The 22553-nt window shown below is 42.7% G+C and overlaps 1 long non-coding RNA gene across 2 annotated transcripts in view; it reads left to right on the forward strand.

Annotated features, from left to right (window-relative positions):
• The window catches only part of LOC107326029 (uncharacterized), a 67215-nt gene that overhangs the window by 38431 nt on the left and 6231 nt on the right, over window positions 1-22553 (forward strand). The window lies entirely within an intron of this gene.

Here is a 22553-nt window from a genome sequence, read left to right on the forward strand (position 1 = left end):
AGAACTTCAGGAACAACCCCACATTCCCTCTGAAACCCCACAGTGTCCATCACTCAACTGGAGCAGACTGATTGAATAGGTCCTTTCTCCCTGCAGTGGGGGGCAGCTACAGAGACCTCCAGAGCTAGGAGAGAATGATCTGTCCATTACAAGGGACTGATACCAACATCCTCCAACACTAGATCACATTGCCACTGCCCCAGGAGAAAAACTGGATCCAGCGTATGACTCCTGTGAATTGTGCTCCTAATAGTCTGGATCAAATCCATGGTTGCCAAGGTGGCCATGAACTCCTGAGGTGCCTCTGCCTCTAGGCTCAGAGAAGACCATTTGAAGTCCCCCAGAACCATCAGTCTAAGAAATCCACTGCCAACCTGGCCACAGTGTCGAGAGCTTGGGGAGGAAAGCCACTGTGCAACACAGAGGCTGGTACAGTAGCAGCAGTCCCATTTGATTCCGAAAGCTCAAACTTCAAAAATAGTGTCTCAATTCAGTTAATGCCTGGAGCGGCACCCCTGAAAGTCCCCCCCCCCATAGATTCCCAGATAACAACAGCCACATCCTCACCTCAACTGGAACTGCAGGTGGTACCACACTTGAAAATTGGGAGGGCACATTTCTGAGAGAAATCCCCCTCTACCCGATCAGGTTTAGTAAAGCATAACAGGTCAGCCCTCTCATTCAAGATTAAATCATTAATGAGGCAAAACTTATTGCAAACTGACCTTGCATTAAATAGCAACAGACAGAGATCAGGGTCACTGAGGCTCCGGAGACCAGGTCTTGGGGCCTAACACAGAGAATTCCAGAGCTAAGGATGTAAGGCAGCATCGATACTAAATGCCGAGGTCATCTTCCCTGAGAGTGGCCCACCCTCTGTCTCCCACTGTATCTCCCCATGCCCATCACTAGTCTGATATCCCCACATGCCCTCTCCCTCCTCGCAACATCCCGCCCTCTGGCCCTTCCTCCCCCCCAAGCCCAAAGGCCCCAAATCCCTAATACACCCTATTAAGAATTGGGAGATAGCTAGTGAATCCAAGTGCTTAAGTGCTTCTACCCAGCATTCAGTACTTGTAATCCAGGGAACCTATCCATCTCCCACTCCACACTCAAACACAGCCCACAACCATACCATGTTGCCTTTTGGAGCTAGAAAAAATATCTTGTGAATATATTGAACATAGGAAATGTGAGACTTATTGCTTCTTAGGTCAAATCCACAATGATAGGTGTTTCCCCTCGGTGAGGTAAACCATGGTGACACAATGTGCCATGCGAAAACTGGTGAGCCTTCACAAACATTAGTAAGCATTCAGCATGTCTAAAGAGGCTGAGAAAATACCTAAAGAAAGGTTTCAGTAAATCTGATTATGCAAAATTAGTCTTGTGCAACAGCAACAATAGAGAGAGTTTCAGCAGTTATTCATGCACAGCTACTCCTACAGCCAGTGGTAGCTAATTCACTAGGGCTTTCTCTTAACTCAGTATCTTCTAAGTGCCTTGAATTTTGATTTCTAGAATTCCCAGCTAGTGTGACAACTGGGAATTTGAATGATTGAAGTCCAACTTGTCTAGAAAGCTGTAGTAAAGCCTGAAATCCAAGTGCAGACATTTAATCACTCTTGTGTGGAAAGCTGCTTTCCTAAACAAGCCTCCACCTAAGAATCCCAAAAATCGAGAGAATTTTGGCCAGAGCAGGGCCAGCAAAAAAAAAAAAAAAAAAGGCACAGCCACTGCAGGTTTATTGTCTTCACAAATATTTACTTTTATTTGTATTTTTCCCCCCTTCTTTCTTAAGGAAGCTTCAGGCAAACCCATGCTTTCCCCAACATATCAGTTGTATCCTAAAAAACTGTAACTAAGCAATAATGACTAACTCCTGGCCACTCAGCAGTTGCAATCTACAACATGCTGAACTCAGACAGCTCCTAATCCAGATTCACCTTCTTACTGGTATAGCAGATGACACATAATCATGCTAACTGTGTTAAGACCATGAATCTGGAAAAGACAGAATCCATGCCTACTTTCTTCAGTCCTGCCTGTTCTTTCATGAGCAATTGCCCAGGCAAATAGGGTTATAGAAGAATAACGCCCGTGGCTCTTCCCTGGTGGCAAGACCAGCTGCAGCTGGCCTAGGATGGAAGGCTCCAGGGTCTGGTAAACATGAGCATTATGTCACCTGCTCAGTCTGTCTCTCCCTCAGTTCCATCTCTCTCAGCTCCAACAACTCCTCCCCCTTCCCTTCCCTTCCCTTCCCTTCCCTTCCCTTCCCTTCCCTTCCCTTCCCTTCCCTTCCCTTCCCTTCCCTTCCCTTCCCTTCCCTTCCCTTCCCTTCCCTTCCCTTCCCTTCCCTTCCCTTCCCTTCCCTTCCCTTCCTCAGCATCTCCATCCAGCATTATCCACCCCCTTCCTTTTCCCCATATCTAACAGTCACAGCAGCCAAAGGATTTTACCAGAAGTCTCCTCAATGCACCTTCCATAAGGAAAATGCACTTGCAAAAAACACAGCACCTTTCACCAACGAGGGGGTGGGTGGGGTGGCGTGGGGTGGTGTGGTGTGGTGTGGGGTGAACCAATGAACCTTGAGTGAGACGGCCATCCATGCAAGGGAATGCTGCATGGGGGAAGAAAGTGAGTGAGGGGGAGCCCTGAATTGCACACCATCAATGCTGGATGTATTACTGGAACCCAGGACACACAGCCAAGAGCTGTTACTTGCTGGGATGAAGGGGGAATTCACTTCTCCCCCCCCTTTTTTTTCCTCTTTTTGTGCACTATTTTTCTTCTTTTTCTTTTCTATTTTTCTATTTTGGTAGTCTATGTTAGTTTTTATTCTTTCTGTTTGTGATCTTTAATAAAATTAATCTGAAAAAAAATACTTGCTGGGATGAAGGGGGAAGCCACTTCTCCCCCCCCTTTTCTTCCTTTTGTACACTATTGTTCTTTTTCTTCTATTTTTATATTTTTGTAGTCTGTATCAGTTTTTATTCTTTCTGTTTGTAATTTTTAATAACATTATTTGAAACAAAAGGGAAATAAGTATAGCTTGCCTGTGGCAAACCCTACAGGCCTCCCCATCATACGTGCTACATATGCAAAAAGTGGGATGACATCAAGATGCAAGACAGGAAAGGTGTTATTTGTTCATGTTTGCGGGCAGCGCAGACAAAGTATGAACATTTTCTGGGCTTGGGCACATGGGATCCTGCTGGCGGATTGCCCTGCTCAGGGGATTGTGTGTGATATTGCCGATTACAACTGTTTGCTCAAGGAGTGCCTGCTGGCAGTCTGAGGGGGCGGTGATTTGTTCTGTGGTTACCAAGCTGCATCAGTGAGCTTTGTAATGGCAGACCTTGCATTTTCAGCCACTCTACACCTCCATCTCATTTCCCTGGAGGACCGGCTGAGTGGGGCAGGACAAAAAGCTCAGCAGTGGCTATTGGGTTTCTAAAACTGCACCACACGACCTGAAGAGGAGAAATTGCTTTGACTAATCCATGACCAAGAGGAATTGGAGGTTACAGTGGTCCCATTCCTGACTCAGAAATAATATGCTGGCTTTACCGTGACCCAGCAAAGCATGTTCTGTGAATGCAGACAGTGATGGCCAAGCAACACTTTGGAGCCAGATCTCCCCAGCTGATCAGATACCATGCTGGCTGAGATACTGGATTGGCACAAACCCCAAGTCTTCAGCTGTGGGAGAAGGAAGCAAATATCAACTGCAAATAAATGAAGAGAAATCAAATGCGACAAAGGAGGCTGTTTCTGGACATAAGGACAACTTACTTAAACACAGCCTGAAATAACTACTGAGAGTGATCATCAGGAATTTGGAAGAGTGTTTAAAAAGATCCCTAAATCCACTTGTCTCCACTCTTTCTGCTTTTATTCTCAGGCCCAGTATTGCTGCTGAGAAAGGTGCAGTGCCTCTACCACCCCTCCTTCTAATCACTCAAGGCAAAGTCCTGTTGCCTTCCTGGCAAGGATGGAAATGAAGATGTCAATTGTCCTCTTGGGGTCAGCAGCAATGTGGAGCAGGTAGATTAAAAATGTCCAGCCAAAGCAATTCTGCCAAGAAGAGAATGCGAGCGCCTGTTTCGCCTGATGAAATTAATTAATCTTAAGTCAACAAGGACGCTCTCATCTATTCTTTACTTAATCCATAACCCTGAAATTATGGCATCTGTTCAATACAGATGAAATGAATTACCTCAGGCAACAGGTTACATTCCTAAATCCCCCTTATCACAGACAGTAATCAAAGCTACAGAAAGCTTTCCTTGGCGGGCAGGCAGCAACATCCAGGGTGCTTTGTAGCAGCCATTAAACACAAGAGCAGTTTTTTCATCCATCAGGTGCAGCCATTTTTGCTTTGAAATAACGTCGCTGTCAGTCATGGAGAAAAGGTCAGAAGGAGGGAGCCTAAGAACCTGTTAGGGGAACAAGGGGCTCTTGGCTTGCAACAAAAGGTGTCCAGACTAACAAACTTTTCCTGATGACTGTCATGTCACGGTGATAGCTAATTATCCTTACCTGCTTATCTTAGGAAAGGTCAGTCTCCTCTGAAGGGAGCTCCGCTTCTAGTGACTTCCTGGACACTTCCATGCAGAAAGAGCAGGAAATGGTTTGCTATTGCCTTCATTGGATTTCTTTGCTTCTTAGTTTATTTGCTATCGAATCAACATTACTGCCCTGGAATTTTCTGATTTCTTATCCAAGTACTAATTAGCCACAATCCTGCTTAACCTCCGGGCCTAGACAAGGTTGGCCAGGTGTTTCCACATGGTAGACGCTTCTCTTAGAAGAAAGTGGAGGTCAGAAGTCGGAAAACCATTCTGTGTCACTGTGAGCTGAACTCTCATTGTCTGCCACCGTCTAGAACTGTAGAAATGCAAATCAGCTTTGGTTAAATACGCTTATTAGTTATTGCAATTGCAGGAGAAAGCCCAGACTGTGCTATGAAATGCTGAGAAAGACAGACACAAACCCAGGCATGCAAAGGGGTGAGGTGGGATGTGAGAAGAGGGAAAAAGAGAGGGAAAGGCCTCCTTCCTCCTCGTAATGGAGCAATCCTACTGGCATCCACAGTACTTGTCCTTAGCTTTGGCTCAGCCTATACATTTGCTGAGCCATTAGGGTGAACATTGACCATGCCTCACACCCTGCACTGAAGCCTTGGAATTCATCAAGCTTCTGTGGAGCGCCTGCATGTGCCTGCTTGGTAATTTGTAAGTCGAGTGGGCTGGGTTTGCATGTTATTGAAGCGTCATGGCCCTAACATCCACCATTCTCGATGTCTGCCTTTCCCTTAACTATAGGGCTATTCCATGCAGACGCCACAGCTTCTGTTTACTTCCAGTGGTGTGCTAATTTAACAAGCCGCTCTGCTGGCTCCATTGCCACTGCTGTGCCACGTCACTTGCCACCAAACAGGTGATCAGCACGCCAGCCATTGTGACTCAGCTCTGCTCTCAAATGGCTTGCAAAAATCCAGAAAATTTAACAATTGGCTTTTACAAGCCAATTTGAGCCAGCTCCAGCACACCACTGCTTACCCCCCTACAACATCAGTGGAGGTGGAAGCCTGCCTTGTCTTCGGCCTAGGAGAACTGTTTCTTGCCATCAGTACCCTCTGCATGTGAATCTGGTTTTGGCAGTCTTATATGCTTTGTTTTGTTTTGTTTTGATTTGCATTATATAGTCACCTACTTAGCACATGACTCTGGGTGGAATACAACATCAGTAAACAAGAATTAAGTCACAATGAGCAGATAACAAAAAACAAAACACAAAAACGTTAGAATATGATGTGCTGGGAAAAATTCAGCCAACGAGATCCTACTACTCCCTGACCCACTGCTTAGGGAGCAAGCCAGGTCTGTAATGGCTTTCCAAAAGCAGGCAGGATTGGGGCCAACCAAATCTTGCAGTGGGGGGAAGCTGTTCTACAAGGTGGGAGAGGCAACAGAGAAGGCATGTCTCCTAGGTCCCACCAGATGCCATTGCCAAAGTGATGGGACCTGGTACATGTTGACCCTGCCACATCTTACTAGCAGGCAGAAATAATCTGACATGTTTAGCACAGTGTGCTTCCTTCCTCCTTCTAGAGGCTCCCATTTCTGGATGACAACCAACCTACGTCCAGCTCTAATCTTGGCTGTTTTCCTTTCCACCTCTGAAGAGCAGCATCCATGCATCCTTTGGCATTCAGTTTTTCCCAGAGTCTGTGTGTGTGCAAATGTGATGAGAGAGAGGGAGGTAATGAAAGAGAAGGATGCAGCAGGGGAAAGCTATCACAGGGCTGAAGATAATACTTTGTCTCCCACATTTTGTACATTTTGAATAAGCTTCAAGACAGAAAAGATGGTTTGTCCATGTATGTTTTGTTTTGTGTTTGTTGTAAAAATAAAAAAATATTAAAAAAAAAAAAAGACAGAAAAGATGGTGCTGTCCAGAAATGGTGGGTCTTGCCTTTTCTGTCACCTTCAGCAAGACAATGGCACATTTTTTAAAAATAGGGGTCTCTTTCCATGACTAATTTCATATGAAAAAATAGGGATCAATTTGAAAAAAAAATTGTCCCTATTCTTTAGAGAAATATGAAAGAAAGCAAAGAACAAAAAGAATACATATGGCCAGATGGCCAAATGATGAAATATGATAGTAGAAAATTTAATTGGCCTTCTTGACCTTTTTTGTACCCTAACATTGCCTGGGACAGTTTTTGTGGAGGTGGTCTTGTGAATACTATCTTTTTATATTATCTTGTTTCTTTAAAGAGACCTTCAAAGAAGGCGACTGCCCTTGGGTCTCTTCTGGCTCACGTGTTAGTCTTTCTCTCTGCATCCCTGATTCAGACCTTTTGAACCTTCTCCTGCAGAGCCCCAGTGCCCTGAAACACGCAGACTTCTTTCCTGCTGGTGCCTGAATGTCTTTGAGGAGAAAGTTCCTCGTCAGAAGGGATCAGAAAAACACAAGCCTTTACTCCTGAGTACAGAATAATCATGTTTTACTTTGTATTAAGTCCCCTCACGGCAAAGAGGCAGAGAGAAAGGATGTGAGAGGAAAATGCAATCAGAATTAGTTCCCTCAGATAACTGAGGAAGAGACTAGGTTTTAGGAAGCAGCAGGCAACCACTGGGGAGTTTCTAGGCTTCCAGGAGAGCTGACCATTACTGACATGAGCTTAGCAGCTGCAGTACATGCGCAATTCACCTGGCACAGCAGGGCAGATCTTCCAATGTCCCCTGAGGAGGAGCAACTGGTGGCTTGTGATGAGCTGGGAGCACGGGAGCTTTCTGCAGAACTTATTACTTACAAAGGCAGATAGCCATCTCCATCCTCAAGGAGAAAGAAAACCTTTTGAGCATGCAAAGTAACACAGACACTTTCATTTGGCAAGGTGGTGCTAAAGGATGAATGGATGAACGATGGTCTTTGGCTGCAAAAAAATATGTTCCATGGAATTGCAAGAAGCTCTAACGAGAGGAGAGTGGGAAACCAACAGGCTGAAGCATGGCTGCAGATAGAAAAGAAGTCTCATTGCTTTCCTCTCTCCTGGGCCCCTTGAATAAAATGTCCACTTTTTCACAATGCCAAGCAAAGTCACTAAGGGGGGGGGGGTGTACCAGAATTCTGAATTCTGCCCCCTTTCCATCCTTCCATTATGCTAGCTGGTTTCCCACTTTCAGGGCCAATGGAAAACCAGTAATCTGCATCAAAGTTCTTCTGGGAAAGAAGGGAGAAGCCCATCCCTCTTCTAGTCAGTGATGACAAAGGTAACTCATTTCTGGCTTCATTACAGGAGGATGGGGAGTTTCATTCTGCTCCATCCCCACAATCTGCTTGAGGATTAAAGAAAAAGGGGAAGCTGCAAGACTCCCACTCCTTTCCAGCTGTCCTTCACAAAGCGGAGGGGTTGTGTAACCAGCGCAACCCTCCTGGTCCAAAAAATTGCCCAATCCTGTTTTAAAGGAGGGAGGGGCACCCTTTCCAGCCGGAGGCTGTATTCCCTGGTGGCAGACGTTCCACAGATGCATGCAAGGAGTAGGTGGAGCCACAGGAAAAATGTGTGTGTGTGTGTGTGTGTGAGAAAGAGAGAGCTCATCCATCTTTAACCTCTCATCTATCCATCTGCCCATTTTATACCATTGACAGCCCTAGACTAGTCTTAACAAATCACTGGACTTTGCCATCAGTGCTGCAAAAGCAACACATTTACACACAGTTCATAAACCAGTACCCACAGGGTGGCAAGTAGCTGCTGTTTTAACCACTGGTAGTAGGCGATATATGTCAAACAAGCCAGGATGCGCTGCTATGGACCTACTCTATGGAAGTGTGTTCTGAGACTGGATCATGTCAACGTGAGCCGGACCCCCTCCCTTTCCGTCATTCTGTTTCGCTTGTTGGCACACACAGCAGGCTTCGTCTCCTTTTTCCCACTTCTTTCCTATCCAGAATCTATTTGAAAACGGCTGCCTTGTTTGTTTGCTCTAAACTTTTAAATCCTAAAGTAATCAGTAGCCTGATTATCTTTTTCATTTCAAAAAGTAACAAGAAAATAGCAAGTCATTTATATAAGAGAAAATAAACAAGAACGTCCAAGGTAGTTATATAAAGAAATACAAATGAGATAACGAGTTAAGCAAAATGCTATCCAAACAATACAAAATATAAAATACATGTTGTGTACCCTATAAAAATATATAAATACATTTCTGGGTTGGAGTATACAAAGTCATGAGTTTGAATGTGCATACAAAAATTGTTAAGTATTTTACAGGTGGACCAGTTGTTCCTGTGGCCTTTTGGGAAAATTCTGTAAAAGAGAATTGAGGAATGTAGGAAAACATTTACTTTTCACCTTGCAGTGGAAACTTTGAGCTGGTGTGTTATTTTTTTACTATTAAAAAGACCCACTTGTTGCTATATCACAGTGACAAAAAGAGGCTTTGTTTAGAATACACCTGCTATCTAGCAGCGTTTTAGTCATACTCAAAGGGAAGAAAATTAAGCCTTTCTAGTAAAAAGAGATGACATCGTCTGTACTCATAAGAATGAGAAATTCAACTCTTGGTTTATTGGCAGGATCAGTAGTATTACAACTTTATTCCAAAATCCCAGGGCTATGCAGCGCTCCCACCAAATATGAAAATACTTGCCCTTCAATATATTATCCTTTCTACTTTGGCTAGAATCATCTGAACAGTGATCCGCCCCTGAAGATTCATATATCACCTGCTTATTATTTTTTAAAAAATTGGTTTTCTGATTCTGGCATAGACAGAAAAGAAATAATAATTTGTCCACATTCCACTCCATGTATCATTATTCCTGTAGCTCTTCCCCCTCTCTTGTTTCATATAATGGGTTTTAGAAAGCTAAAAGGTTCTTCCAGCGACAATGCTATTCCAGTTCTAATGAGTTTAGCAGGGCTTACTTCCAGGTTAAGGTGTATAGGATTGAATGGTTAGCATTCTTCCTGCTGTGCCCCTTTGGATGGCTCCCAGATCCCTGCTATAGAGTGCAGTAGTTATCTTAACTGGGAAGGTTGGATCCTAAATATCCTAGGGATATTTTGATAAGAAACGAAGAAAACAGGATTTGAAGAACACGGAGAATGGCTGGTGAAACACTGGCTGGATTTGTAGATGACGGGTTGAACAGGGTTGGGGAGTTTGTGGTTCTGCTTATTGAGGGAACCCAACTGTTGTTTCAGCTTGTTGTATGAACAGTCTCTTACATCAAGCCATAATGCAGTTTTTTTATTTGGACATAGAATATGATGTGAGCATAAATATTGAGATTTCCTAACCCAAGTTAGAGGTCTAACAAATGGCATAAGCATAGCCAAAGTGTATAATGCTTCCTTTCCATCCCCCATTCTCTGTATTTTTTAATGTAGTTCTAGCTATGTGATAAAGTACTGTAAAAGAAATAGATTTAAGGCAAGATAGGAGCTATGATCGCCTCAATTTTCCTCTTGGTCTATCCAATATTTCTGACCAGATTTGATGCTCTATAGGAACATAAAGCTAGCTTTGGTATGTCCAACTTAGCACCAAAAGATGTTTTGAAATGACAACTCTCAGAATTCCCAGCCCAACACATCTGGAGGGCATCAGTGAAGAGCAATTTGCTGCAGATTTTAGTTCAGGCTATTTAAAAATAATTCCAGGAAAAAAAAAAACTTATTTCTGTCACACTTCCAGCTTAGAAACGCTGAGATAAATTGATAGGGCTTGGAACAGAAAATTAAATTTAGGTTCTGTAGTCATTTGAATTGCAGCTATACAACCAACACCAGGCAAGTTTATTTTCCTGAATATATCCAGGATTTTTTTCAACTCAGTGGGGCAAATAGTATTATAAACTGGGACCAGTTATCAGAAATTCCAGTGCCAAGTTACCTTTGTGATCCATCTTAATGGAAGCAGAGTATGGCTTTCTAAGACTATGATGTGGGGTATTAAATGCCATGATTTCAGACAAAATTTAGTTTGAACCCTGTTGAATCCTAACTCTTGAAAACAATATAATACCAGCCACCAGGTTCCAATGTGGTGGAAGCTACTACTTCATTTGAGGTGGTGAATTCAGTAAGGATTCTGGCACAGAAAAAGGGAATTAACCTTTTCCCACTTTCTGTTTCATGATGAAATCCCCTAGCCCTGCTGCTATTTGCTCTAGGGAAGGAACAAATATGTATCCACATGTTTTTCTCAACGGGACTAATAACAGCTTCTGGAAGGTTATTTTCATTAGGAAAACAGTTCAGGCTGGAAAGATTTAGTGTCATGATCCCAACAGAATCCAACTGCTGCCCAGAGCTGCTATTAAATTGTTAAAGCAAACAGTGAGATCTCTATCTGCTGCAAACACATTTATTTGTTTCTTTATTAAATTTATATTCTGCCCCATCTTTTTGTTTATATAAGCACTCCAGGTGGCTTATAACAGTAAAACAAAATATTTTGTATTTAATTAAAATAAAAATCTCTTCAGCACACGGGATTTTGTTTTCAGACCAGACCAAAGATTAAAATATCATGAGTCTTTCCATTGTCACTCCCCCTCTCCCAAACAAAAAAAATCTATTTAGGCACTGTGTTTGCCCAATAAGCTTCTTTTGGTCAATGCATTTCCTACCAGCATTAGATTGCTGTTCTGGAAAGCAGATGCAGAGACCCTGTGCCTATAACAGACATATCAAATAGATGCTGGAAGATGTAGTCTTTCTCATTCCTTTATGTCAAGATGGGCCTATCAAGAATCCCTGTTTTACTCAAGTACAAAAGTTACAGAATCTAGCTATCTACATCTGAGGAGTTCCAAAAGGATAAAACCAATCACAGGGTGCCTCCTGTGGTCAATCTAACTAGGTCTGATTCTGAAATCCCAATGGTGTTGCTAGGGGAGAAGCAACAGAACAAACTCACTGGTAATTAATACTCCCATTAGCAGCTTGCTTATGTCACCCTTCTCTTTCCACCAAAGACAAGAGGTACAAACCCTAGTCGGGAGCAAATTGGTACATGCTGCGTGGAACACATTGCTGTTGAGTGGTTTCTTGCAGATCAAGGATATTATCAACTGATGTCATTTGGCTCTCTGCATGACCTCACTGTAGTTGCTTCAGAGTAAGGGCAAGTTGGTCTGAGGACACTATTAAACTCTCTGTAACTGTTGTTCTAGGGAGGCATGCTCTCAATTGGCATCCATTGCCTGACTAAAACATTTAAAGGGCACATTTCAACTGTGAGCTTGTTTTTTTTACAGTTCCTACCAGTTGCAGCAATTCTGATATGCAACAAAGGTCAGAATAGCTTCTACGTCCTACATATTGGCTAGTGCAGGCTCATGGGTAATAGTGGTTACTAGAATCGAAAAACCATGCACGGCATTTATTCATTTTGATGGTGTTATTTTATAGTTGGATATTCTTTCTGGGTGAGTAACAAGATCAGCATGCTTGCATGGGAGAATAATGGTTTGGGCCACGCCACTCATGAATGGTATCACGAACTCACTATCAGAGGATATGAGCAGGCAGAAAGCCAACAGTATAATAGAAGACATTCAGAGATGACAGTAACTGTATTAATAAAAACAGCTCATGCGTAGTGGAATTTTAGGCTAAATATTGTGTAAAAATATTTTTGAAACCTTGCTTTGCAGATCCTGATGAAGGTGCTTTGCTAGATGGATCACACGTGTGGCTTCATTAGACAAAAAATGAGTTAGGAAGATGATCTCACTTTTATTTCATTTGTTTCTTTTAGACAGATAAAATCTTGCCCTACTCATCTGAACACAAAACCAAGAGGGGATGGGTAGGGATAGAACACAACATTGATCTTTCCTCCCTGCATCTCACTGTCCTCCACCAAAACATTATCCTCCTTGGTTCTCTACTAGTTCTGTTATTACTGCAGCCAGGACCTCCTCAGACATCCTCTCCTTGTGGGCCCAAAGCCAATGTGCTCTCTCTGAGCCCTCTTCCTTTTGGTCCAGTTCTGCAGCAAAGGTATCTTATTCTCTGAAGGTGGGAGAGGAAGTCTATGTGTAGCTGTAGGAATGCCTGGACTTGTTGTGATACCACTAGGTAGTGAAGATCTCTTTGTTATAAATTGATCTCATTCATTTTCAGGGTGTCTGTTGCATTTGCCTGCCAGCAAGGAAAATGGGCTAGGGGTGTCCATGGTCCAGTCGAGAACCTGTCAGCACTGCTTTGCCCTGTTCAACCAAAGTCATCAACTTTCTTTAGGCTCTATGGAAAAAAAATCCCCCCCTCCTTCCCAGGTACTCTTGAGTCTCTTCTCTCACTCTGAAGTTCTCAAGTAGAATGACCTTCCATCTCCAAGGTCAAGGTCCTGGTATTCAGAGAGAACTGCAGCTCTTCTGCCTAACGTATGCTGGTCAGTGCCTCTTTGAAATACATCAGGATTTCCTTTTTAGCTTCCAGCCACATGATTCATGCAAACACAGATGTGTTTACCAGATATCTGGCAAAACAAAACCCATTCAAAGAACAGTGACTCCCCTGGGTCAGTTGAAGCCAAGATACCTGCAGGTTTCTATGAAAAAGGCAAATTGGGGAAAGCAGGGAGAAGAATCGGTCCTCCTCCTCATCATGATGGCCTCACCCTAGAGCATAATCAAAGACTTTGGGATCAGCAGTTCTGTTCTTTAGCAAGTTCTTACAACAAAGAGTCACTCAACATGTTAAAAAGTTTGAGGGTACCTTTTTTCAGTATGATCATTTTGATCCATTCCCAAGCTACATTTATTTTAGAGCCTGGGAAAATGCATACATATTTAGAGAACCAACATTGTGTTTGAACAGCTGACTCTTTTCAATATATTAGTTGTTCTGTGCAGTTTCATTTTCTCCTGGGACCTGATTCTTTAATGGTTAGAAGCAATTAATATTTACCGTGCCATGGCAATAAAGAGGCAGATACTGATGTCAGGTAAAATCATGCTTTTACCACTTTTATTGCATGCCATGCATAAAATTCCCTGAAATTAATTATGAAATGTTAAGGGTGGGGGTGGGGGAGAGAGGGGATGAAGGGGAGTTATGCTTTATTCTTACCATGTTGAGAAATTAACTTGGAGACATGTGCATAACTCTTGTGCATTATATGCCAATTGGTATGGGAGTAGCTTCCTCAATTTCTATAAAAAACAGGCAGCTAGTCCTTGCATTATTCTTCTGCTTGGTAACCTGCTGCTTCCCAACCTTTATGCAGACCACAACACCATCATCTAAAGCTTCTGTAGACTGCCATGTAAGCCAGAGGTCAACAACAAGTGTCTACATACTAATTATACATGATTCCTCCCCCCCATAGAGTCAAGACCCCAGAATTAAAAATAGAAAATTAAGATCTTTCTGAGATCAGAAATGGTCAACATCTTATGAAATTATAAAATGTCAATGTACTTTCCCAAAATAGCTTGGATAGATGGGTGGATAGGTGAATGGATGGATAATAGACAGAGAGACAGACAGATATTCATTGTTGCCAGAGACTACTTGAAATTGCCTTGTGGACCACATATTGGGAATTCATTCATAAATGCAGGGGTCCCCAACCCCTGGGCCGTGGACTGGTACTGGTCCATGGCCTGTTAGGAACCAGGCCGCACAGCAGGAGGTGAGCAGCGGGCGAGAGAGTGAAGCTTCATCTGTATTTACAGCCGCTCCCCATCGCTCGCATTACTGCCTGAGCTCCGCCTCCTGTCAGATCAGCGGTGGCATTAGATTCTCATGGGAGCGCGAACCCTACTGTGAACTGCACATGTGAGGGATCTAGGTTGCGTGCTCCTTATGAGAATCTAATGCCTCATGATCTGAAGTGGAGCTGAGGCGGTGATGCTAGCACTGGGGAGTGGCTGCAAATACAGATTATCATTAGCAGAGAGGTTTGACTGCACAGAGACCATAATAAATCAATTGCTTGCAGACCCATATCAAAACCCTATCATGTAATGTGCTTGAATCATCCCAAAACCATTCCCCGCCCCTGGTCGGTGGAAAAATTGTCTTCCACGAAACCAGTCCCTGGTGCCAAAAAAGTTGGAGACTGCTGCATAAGTGACTAGATCCATCAGGGAAGTCCCACTGTCCCAGTGACTTGGATTGGCATATACAGTATGTTACCCTTAATTTTCATGCTCATTTCAGTACTGCCCCACTTGCCACAGGGTAAAGTGGCATGGCTCCTTTCACATCTTCATAAATACTAGCAATGTTCTTTGCCAGAACATATCCCATAGGGGCAAAGGAGGATATAATTGCCCCCAAAATCCATATCTCTTTTTGATGTTTGTTGAAATATCTGGCCCCCAAGCCAAGACAAAAATCCCATTAATGTCCCTGTCTGCACTGCAGTGTGTCTTGCTTATAAGGAAGACATTTAAGCTCTCCTCCACACCTGTTCTGAGATCAGTTCAATGCACAAATTTGTCACTTACAGGAACAACTTATTGATTTCATGAATGTTCTATGTGAAGATTAGCTGCAGCTCATGTCTCTTAGTCTGCAGCTGTTGTGATTCTGTACCAGACACTTTCAGAATGTGTAGCAATAGGGTATCCTGTGACTGTCACCAAACAAAACTCACAACTTGAGAATGGATGGATGGCCAAAACCCTGGGAAGCTGAGGATTAAGGGCCAATCTTCAAGGCTGCTTGAAACAATCCACTTATGACTGGTGTTTCATGTCATGCTGATAAGCCCTACACCCCTTTATGCCAAATTGATGGCCACCAACACATGTAGGGAAGACTGACAAAGACAAGGAGATACACACCAAATGATAGAAATCCACATGGAAAACATAATTACAATGAACATTACCACCCTGGGGCAGGCTGGAGACACCATGGAAATTTTTACCTGGTGCCTGGAGGCTGTGGGGATCTGGATAAAGTGAAAATGAGATCAGATTAAATACTACCAAGGCAGAGCTGCTAGTCATCAAACATCTGGACAATTTGATAGAGAGTAAGGAAGATGGCCTTGATGGAGATATGCAGGCTCTGTTACTGTGATGGAATGCAGTAGAGACCCAGGTTCTCAGGAAGGAGGGAGCACATTCCAGGAAGGAAAAGAGGGAGGCAAGAGGCAACACAGTCCGGAGCAGGAGCATGGGAAGAAGAAGAGACTTAAAATAGCCACTCCCTAGATCTCCCAGAGTATATCTATTAGGTTAGCATAGTACAGATTTAGTTTGGCAAGATTCTGTCTATATGGTGTAAGTGATAAAGAACTGAACTTGGCTGGATTGTTTCCCTGTTATTCTTGGGCTGGGCCCAACAGTTACCTAGGCAAAAGGGAATAAAGCATTTTTAAAGTCTAGAATGTCCAGATAATGTTTGGAAGCTGGTCACCTAATTCACAGAAGGAAGAGGAGCTACAGCACAATAAGACTTACAAGATTCTGTGATTATTGCCAATCTCAATAAAAGTAGTTTTAACCATTCTGTGGAGTGGATTTCATGATCTGGTCTACCTAGTGGAGCTGACAGATAACATTGATCCTAGTAGTTATCATGGACAGGGTTATACCCCCACCAAAGGAGGTAGTTTGTGACTTAGGGGTTCTTCACTCATGACTTCTGCTTAAGCAGCAGGTAAAAGCTGGGGTTGGGGAGGAGCATGAATTTTGCCCAACTTTGACTGGTGCACAGTTATGACCTTTCTGGGCAAGAATGCTTCTGACATCAGTAATTTGGACCCAGTTACCACCCAGCTGGACTACTGCAGTATGCTCTAAGAGGAGTAGCCTTTGGAGATTACTCAGAAGCTGCAGTTGATATAAACTGTGGTGACCAAATTGCTGGCTGATAACCCCACCAGTGTAGAATAAAATCAGTTCTGAAGCCATTGCCCTGGTTGTCAGTAGGCTTCTGGGACAAATGCAAAGTGCTGATTGTTGCCTTTAAAGCCCCTTATGGTGCAAGGATATACCAGGCAGTATCTTGCCAGAAGTGACTCTGCTCATCTAGTCCAGTCTTCTGCTGAGATCTGCCTCTCCTCCCTGCAAGAAGTACACGGAGAGCGAACCAGCTCACAGGCCTTCTCTGTGATAGCCCCATCTTTAGAACAGTTTTCCCCCAGAGGTAAGTGTCCTCACGTTTTGTGAACAATTAAAAGCTGCTTTATTTCAGTGAGCATTCAGCCCCAGATTGCAAGTGCTACTTTGTGTAAATTTTTGTTCTGTTCTTCTGTTTTAATTTTTAATATGTTGTACATCCCTCATATCCTTTTGGATTGGGACAGATTATAAATCTGAGGGGGCGGGGAGGAGGAAGGAAGGAAGGAAGGAAGGAAGGAAGGAAGGAAGGAAGGAAGGAAGGAAGGAAGGAAGGAAGGAAGGAAGGAAGGAAGGAAGGAAATGGACATATTTGTCCTGGTTTCTATGTAGGTCACTGGATTCTATTTCTTCTCTTTGTCAGCAATTTCTAACATTTTGAAGTGGTTCATTACAATCTCTCCATCTGCCTTCTGTGTTGTTCATGTTTCTGGAGCAAAGGAAGGCAGAAGCTCTGAAAATTATCCATGAAATCAACAGTAAAAATAATAGGAGAGGGGAAAAAAATCTCCAAGATCTGCTGCTCAGCTGGGAATCCCAGCAGTTTAGAATATAACTCCCTGGCCATGAATCGCAAACTATCTCCTCCCCTTCCTTTCCTGGTGGAGAAGAATTTCCAGTTTTATGCTGAGAGTAAATTGTGGTAGTATCTATCAATGATACTAAAAAAGGAGTTTGAGAAGCTGCTCTCTCACGGCCAAAGTGAAATCAAAGCCCCACAACAACTTTGTTATGGCTGTACGCATAATGCCAATTTTTCTATACAATATCATTAATTCAACCCAAGTTCCACATGGCCCTCCAGGTAAACCATCTAAATCCCTGTCAACAGTGTTAATTAAAGCATATTAACCAAAAACCATTTCTATAAGGCAGGAAGACAGTGGCTTGGACCAGCAGGGTAGCTCTAAGCCCTGTTCTTTCCTGCTGACTTGGCAACAAAACTTGTTAGCAAATAACCATCTGCTAATATTTTCTGGATGTCCCTTTGAATCTGTTGAAGTCCCTCAGGCCATTTTGGTGGGTGGGTTTTAGTGGTTTATTTTTCAGTAGGAAAGGATGTCCTGTAAGTGGCTAAGACAGATATCATTATACACATGGCTAACACATTAGGCTCAGTTGTAACAAACAATCCACTCTCCAAAGATAGTAAAGAATTCAAAGAATTGCCAGGATGACGAAACTTGATATTACTGGGGCATTTGGGAATCCCCTTCATTCCACTTTCAGCTATTTAAACTCAGCTTTCTGAACAAAAATCTATGGAGAGGAAAAAATAGAATTGTTAGTTCTTGCTCTGCTCTATCAATTTAAATAAATTAACTATTAGATTAACTACACTTAAAACAAAACAAGAAATCAATCCTGCTAGCCTCGATTGCTACTAAACTATATCTTGGACAAGTAAACGATAATTGCTATGGGTGCCAGCAAAGGCGGTGCTCCTAATTGGATCCCATTTGCATTCCTTCTACGTTGTTGTGACTGAGGGAAATACAGAGAAAACTACAGATGGAACACTTATTCCAAGACACAAAACTCCCTACACTAAACATACTGCTATTCTGACACTGGGTGATGGTGAAAATTGTGAGGCTTGCCTCTTATGTCCAGGAGTGGAGATGTTCAAGAGCTTCACATTTGTCCACTTTATGGAAAGAAGGACATGTAATTGAGGGAGATGCATTTCTTATGAGAAAGCCAAGATTTAAACCTTGATGTTTGCACATATGGAGACCTATGGATGACAGCGGAGGTGGGGAGCATCTGATCTCTCTAGCTCCTACTGCAGACCTTAATCTAAATCTTCTTAAAGATTCAAATCCTGCCTTCTTTCTTCCATGGTATCCCTTCAGCCTGGCAATGAAGCATCATTCCTGACCCTACAGGCACGTTTACTGATGTTAACTGAATAAAAGCAGCTCATTCTTCAGGAAAGAAGGCTAGAAGTCAAAGTGCTTTTCTGCAGACTTACTAGACTGGAAGAAGTGAGAAATGGGGAGAATGCAGTCCTTTCCAGGTCTTACTTGCATGGTGGCATTTTTTTCTTTTATACAATGGTCACAAAGACCACAACTAGCCTTGCTGAACCAGACCAAGGCTTGTCCAGTGCAGTGTACAATGTTCTGGGGAGTAAAAGTACTCCCTGGAAATTCTTAAGGTGAACATGAGCCCTTTGCTCTACTGTTGGTAATGGAAGAGCTCTTGACTTGTCATTTCATCATGAATGTTATGCTCTGTTCTGAACACGAAACTTCCATTCGGTGGCCATATAATTAACTCTCTTTAGAGCCATCTAAGACAGCTTGGGTCTCGGCATGTTTTGCTACCTAAGGCAAACAATCGAATGGTATTTTCTCCATTCTCCAAACAAACTGCTAAGTTGGGAAAACCCTCTTTGGATGGCCAATGGTGATGACCTTCTGGGCCAACATTCTCTGGATGTGTTGCTGCAGATTGGCATTCTGCCTAGTCGCCAGGGCAGGAATTATATATAAAATAATATTTTGTGATTCCATAGAGACAACTTATCTTTTACAAATCTGCAAATTATTTCTTATCTGAAGTGGACCTTTTCCTAATTTTCTTGACAATGGAATTTGTAAGTTTCCCTTTCTTGGGCCAATTAAAAGTGCCTTGCCAACTTGCTGTCCCATTGCTGAAACTGGATTCATAATTAACATGGATGTTGCATGAATTTCCCATATGATCTAATAAAATACCAAAGAATCATGTGGCACCCAAAGAGGCAGCCATTATATTTGTGGCTTCATCTTCTCTGGCTGCAATATAACTTGTCACTCTTAAAGATGTTGCAAGAATGCTGGCTGTTTTTGGTTTTGCAAGGCTACTCTTGGCTTCCTGCATGTACAAATCCTGCCACCCTCCACAGATGTACTCACTCACTACCACATGAGTCCTTCTGTTAGAGAATATGAAAGAGCTAAACATCCTAGACTGACATACTGTTCTGTTCCTCTGAGGCTCATGAAAAACTCACTACTGGAAGGCAGAAGTATCCTGCAATTACCAGGAGTCATTACTTTTTCTTACAACATCTTTATAAGCTTTCTCACCAAAGGGTCTGGAACGAACTTAGAAGTCAGAGAGGACAGGTCCTTCCATGAGCATCAGTTAGTAACTGATAAAAAAATTATTCAAATGCTATCCAAACTCTAAAGAAGTTTCTTTCTTTTCTGAAAGTTTCCAAATCTGGCAGGTTTTGCTTGATGTGGATTACCTGGTGGTCTTTCAATAGTGTTGCATTTTTTGGAATATACTGATTTTCAATGTCATCAGCACACAAAGATCGTTTTTAGTATCTGTGTTTTCTGCATATGGTTCATCTACAGCAACTCCTTCTGCTCACTGTCCCATGATGCTTCAATAGGCATAAAACTTTGGACTGTTTTGGATTTGCAGTTAAGCAGACTGGAAAATAAAATGCCATTTTGAATCAGAAAAGGACTAAATGGAATTTAAGTACATAACTTAAATAATACATGATGAATATTTTTCTATAATAATCAATTATTGAAAATAAAACTAGTTTAGGAAAATGGACCTGTGCACTTCAAGTGACTTTCAGATCCTCTCTGTGAAATTTCCCACCCAAACCTTACTGCATACTGCCACTCTTGGTACTTACCTCTTTCTTTTCTTTTTTTGGGGGGGGGCTTATCTGGCCCCATCCACATGGTCCTCCCACCCAACCCCCCAGGATTTCTGAGAAATTCTGTAACCAGGGAACCCAGTGAGAACCAAGGGCTGCTGGAGCAGTTTGTGAACCAATCACTCCCTCTCTGTTGTTTGGGGGGTGGGGTGGGGTGGGGTGGGGGGCCGAGGGACTCATGTGCAAGTGCAGACGCACACTCTGTGTCTGTAACTGAAGTGGCAGGACTCCAGAGCCGAAAGGCTGCCCTCTGTTCCCCGTGCACCATGATGCGGAAGGGCAAGGATGAGAGATCTCCCACCTCCACCCTGCAAAGGCTGAATTGTAGCAGCAGTGGAGAAGGTGGTTGCATGTTTCTGCAGCTGATCCCAGGATCTTGGAGAGGAACTTTAGAGTAGGCCTTGAAAATCCAGGCATCCCAGCCAAACTAGAGGAGTTGGCACATATGTGAACAATCAAATGCCAAGTTAGCCGATGATATCAAATTATTCAGTGTGGTAAAATGGAAAAAGGAGTACAAAACGCTCTGGTGGGTTCTTTCTAATGTAAAATAATGTACATTACGGCACTTTAAAAAAAAACAAAAAAAACCCTCTACATCCTAATGGGGCCTGGGCTGGGAGATTGATCAGGGGAAAAAAACTGGAGTCATATTATACTAAGCATAATGTACCATCATAAAGATGCTTATATATCCATGGTACAACCACACTTGAAATCCTGTGCACAGCTGTAATCACTTCACCACTAAACAAGGTTATTATAGTGCTAGAAAAAATGTAAGAAAAAGCAAAGAAAATGATTAGGGAGTTACTCAGCTCCCATATGAAAAAAAGACTATTGCATGTGGGGCTTTTTGGCTTAGATAAAATGGGTGAATGGGAACATGACAAAAATATATCAGATCATGCCTGGTGTGGAAAATCTAGACAGGGGACCATTCCTCTCCCCCAGGGTTAGAATTAGGGGTAATCGACTGAAACTCTGTGGGAAGATTCAGGGCCAAGAGAAGAATATACTTCATATACAACATATTCCATGAGATGTGCTTATGGCAACTAGTCCAGTGGGTGGCACAGATTAATGGAGACTTGGGCGATTAGTGCTTATTAGTCTTGATGGCTATATTAAACCTTCAGAAGGAAAGTCAGCATTACTTAAATACCTCCTGCCAGGAAACAACAGTGAAGAAAAACAATCCCTCTTCTGTCCCGTTTGTGTCCTTTTCATAGGCATCGGAACAGCCCCTGTGCTGCACAGATCCTCAGACCAGGGAGGCCTTCAGCCTGATCTAGCCTAAGGGCCCTAATATTCTGTCTAGCTTAACATATTAATTGGGCCATGCTGGTTGGGGGAGTGATGAGGCTTGAAGTCCTAGCACATCTGGAAGTTATTTTTTGTATCCGATATGCCGTTAGACAGTGCTTAAATGGGCAGAGGATGGAATCCGGTATCTCCTGAGGCAGCTTAAAAAAAGGCAACTGCAATATTTAGATTGCATCCATAGAGTTTTTAAATCATAGATGGTAATAGTTTCATTATATTCTGTACAAATTAAACCCAATCTTAGGCATCACATTTTAAGAAGGTCTCAGAGAAATTGAAACAGAAACAGGCGCAGAGAAGGGCAAGGAGATCTGGAATTTAAGGACAGCCTGAGGGAACTAGGTAAGTTTAGCCTTGAGAAAAGATGAGTCAGATAGAATAGCACTTTTCAGATACTTGAAGTGTAACTGAAGAAGCTTAAGACCTCTAGAACATGGAATAATTATATTAAGTTAGGGTAAGGCAGATTTGGGCTGAATGCTAGGAACATTTCATAAAGATAAGAATACTTTGGCAGCAGAACCAGTTACCCAGAGAAGTGGTGTGTTTCCCTTTACTTGATACATTGGAGTTGAGGCTGGGCTGATAATCTGTCAGGGAAGTTGTAATTTGGATAATTTGCCTTAAGCAGGGGATTGGACCAATGCTTAAATGGTCCCTTCCATCTCTATTATTCTAAAGCATTTCAGCTAAGCATTACAGTGGCTCAGTTCCCACACTTTGCTTAAATGGGTCATGAAGGAGATAGTTGGTCATGGAAACACCAAAAATGGGTTGATTAGCCCAGTCAACTAAACCCTGGGGTACTAGATTTAGCCCATAACGTCCATAGATTTAAACTAATTCCACCCAATCTGCTGTCATGGAACACCAAAACCCAGGCAATTTCCCCATGTTGCCTATCTATTCTCCAAGAAAAAAATTGGAGAAAAAGCAT

Source organism: Python bivittatus, unplaced genomic scaffold (genome assembly GCF_059951505.1).
Source record: "Python bivittatus isolate LINGU-HERP-01145 unplaced genomic scaffold, Pbiv_v1 ctg000220_np1212, whole genome shotgun sequence".
In the NCBI taxonomy this organism is placed as follows: domain Eukaryota; kingdom Metazoa; phylum Chordata; class Lepidosauria; order Squamata; family Pythonidae; genus Python; species Python bivittatus.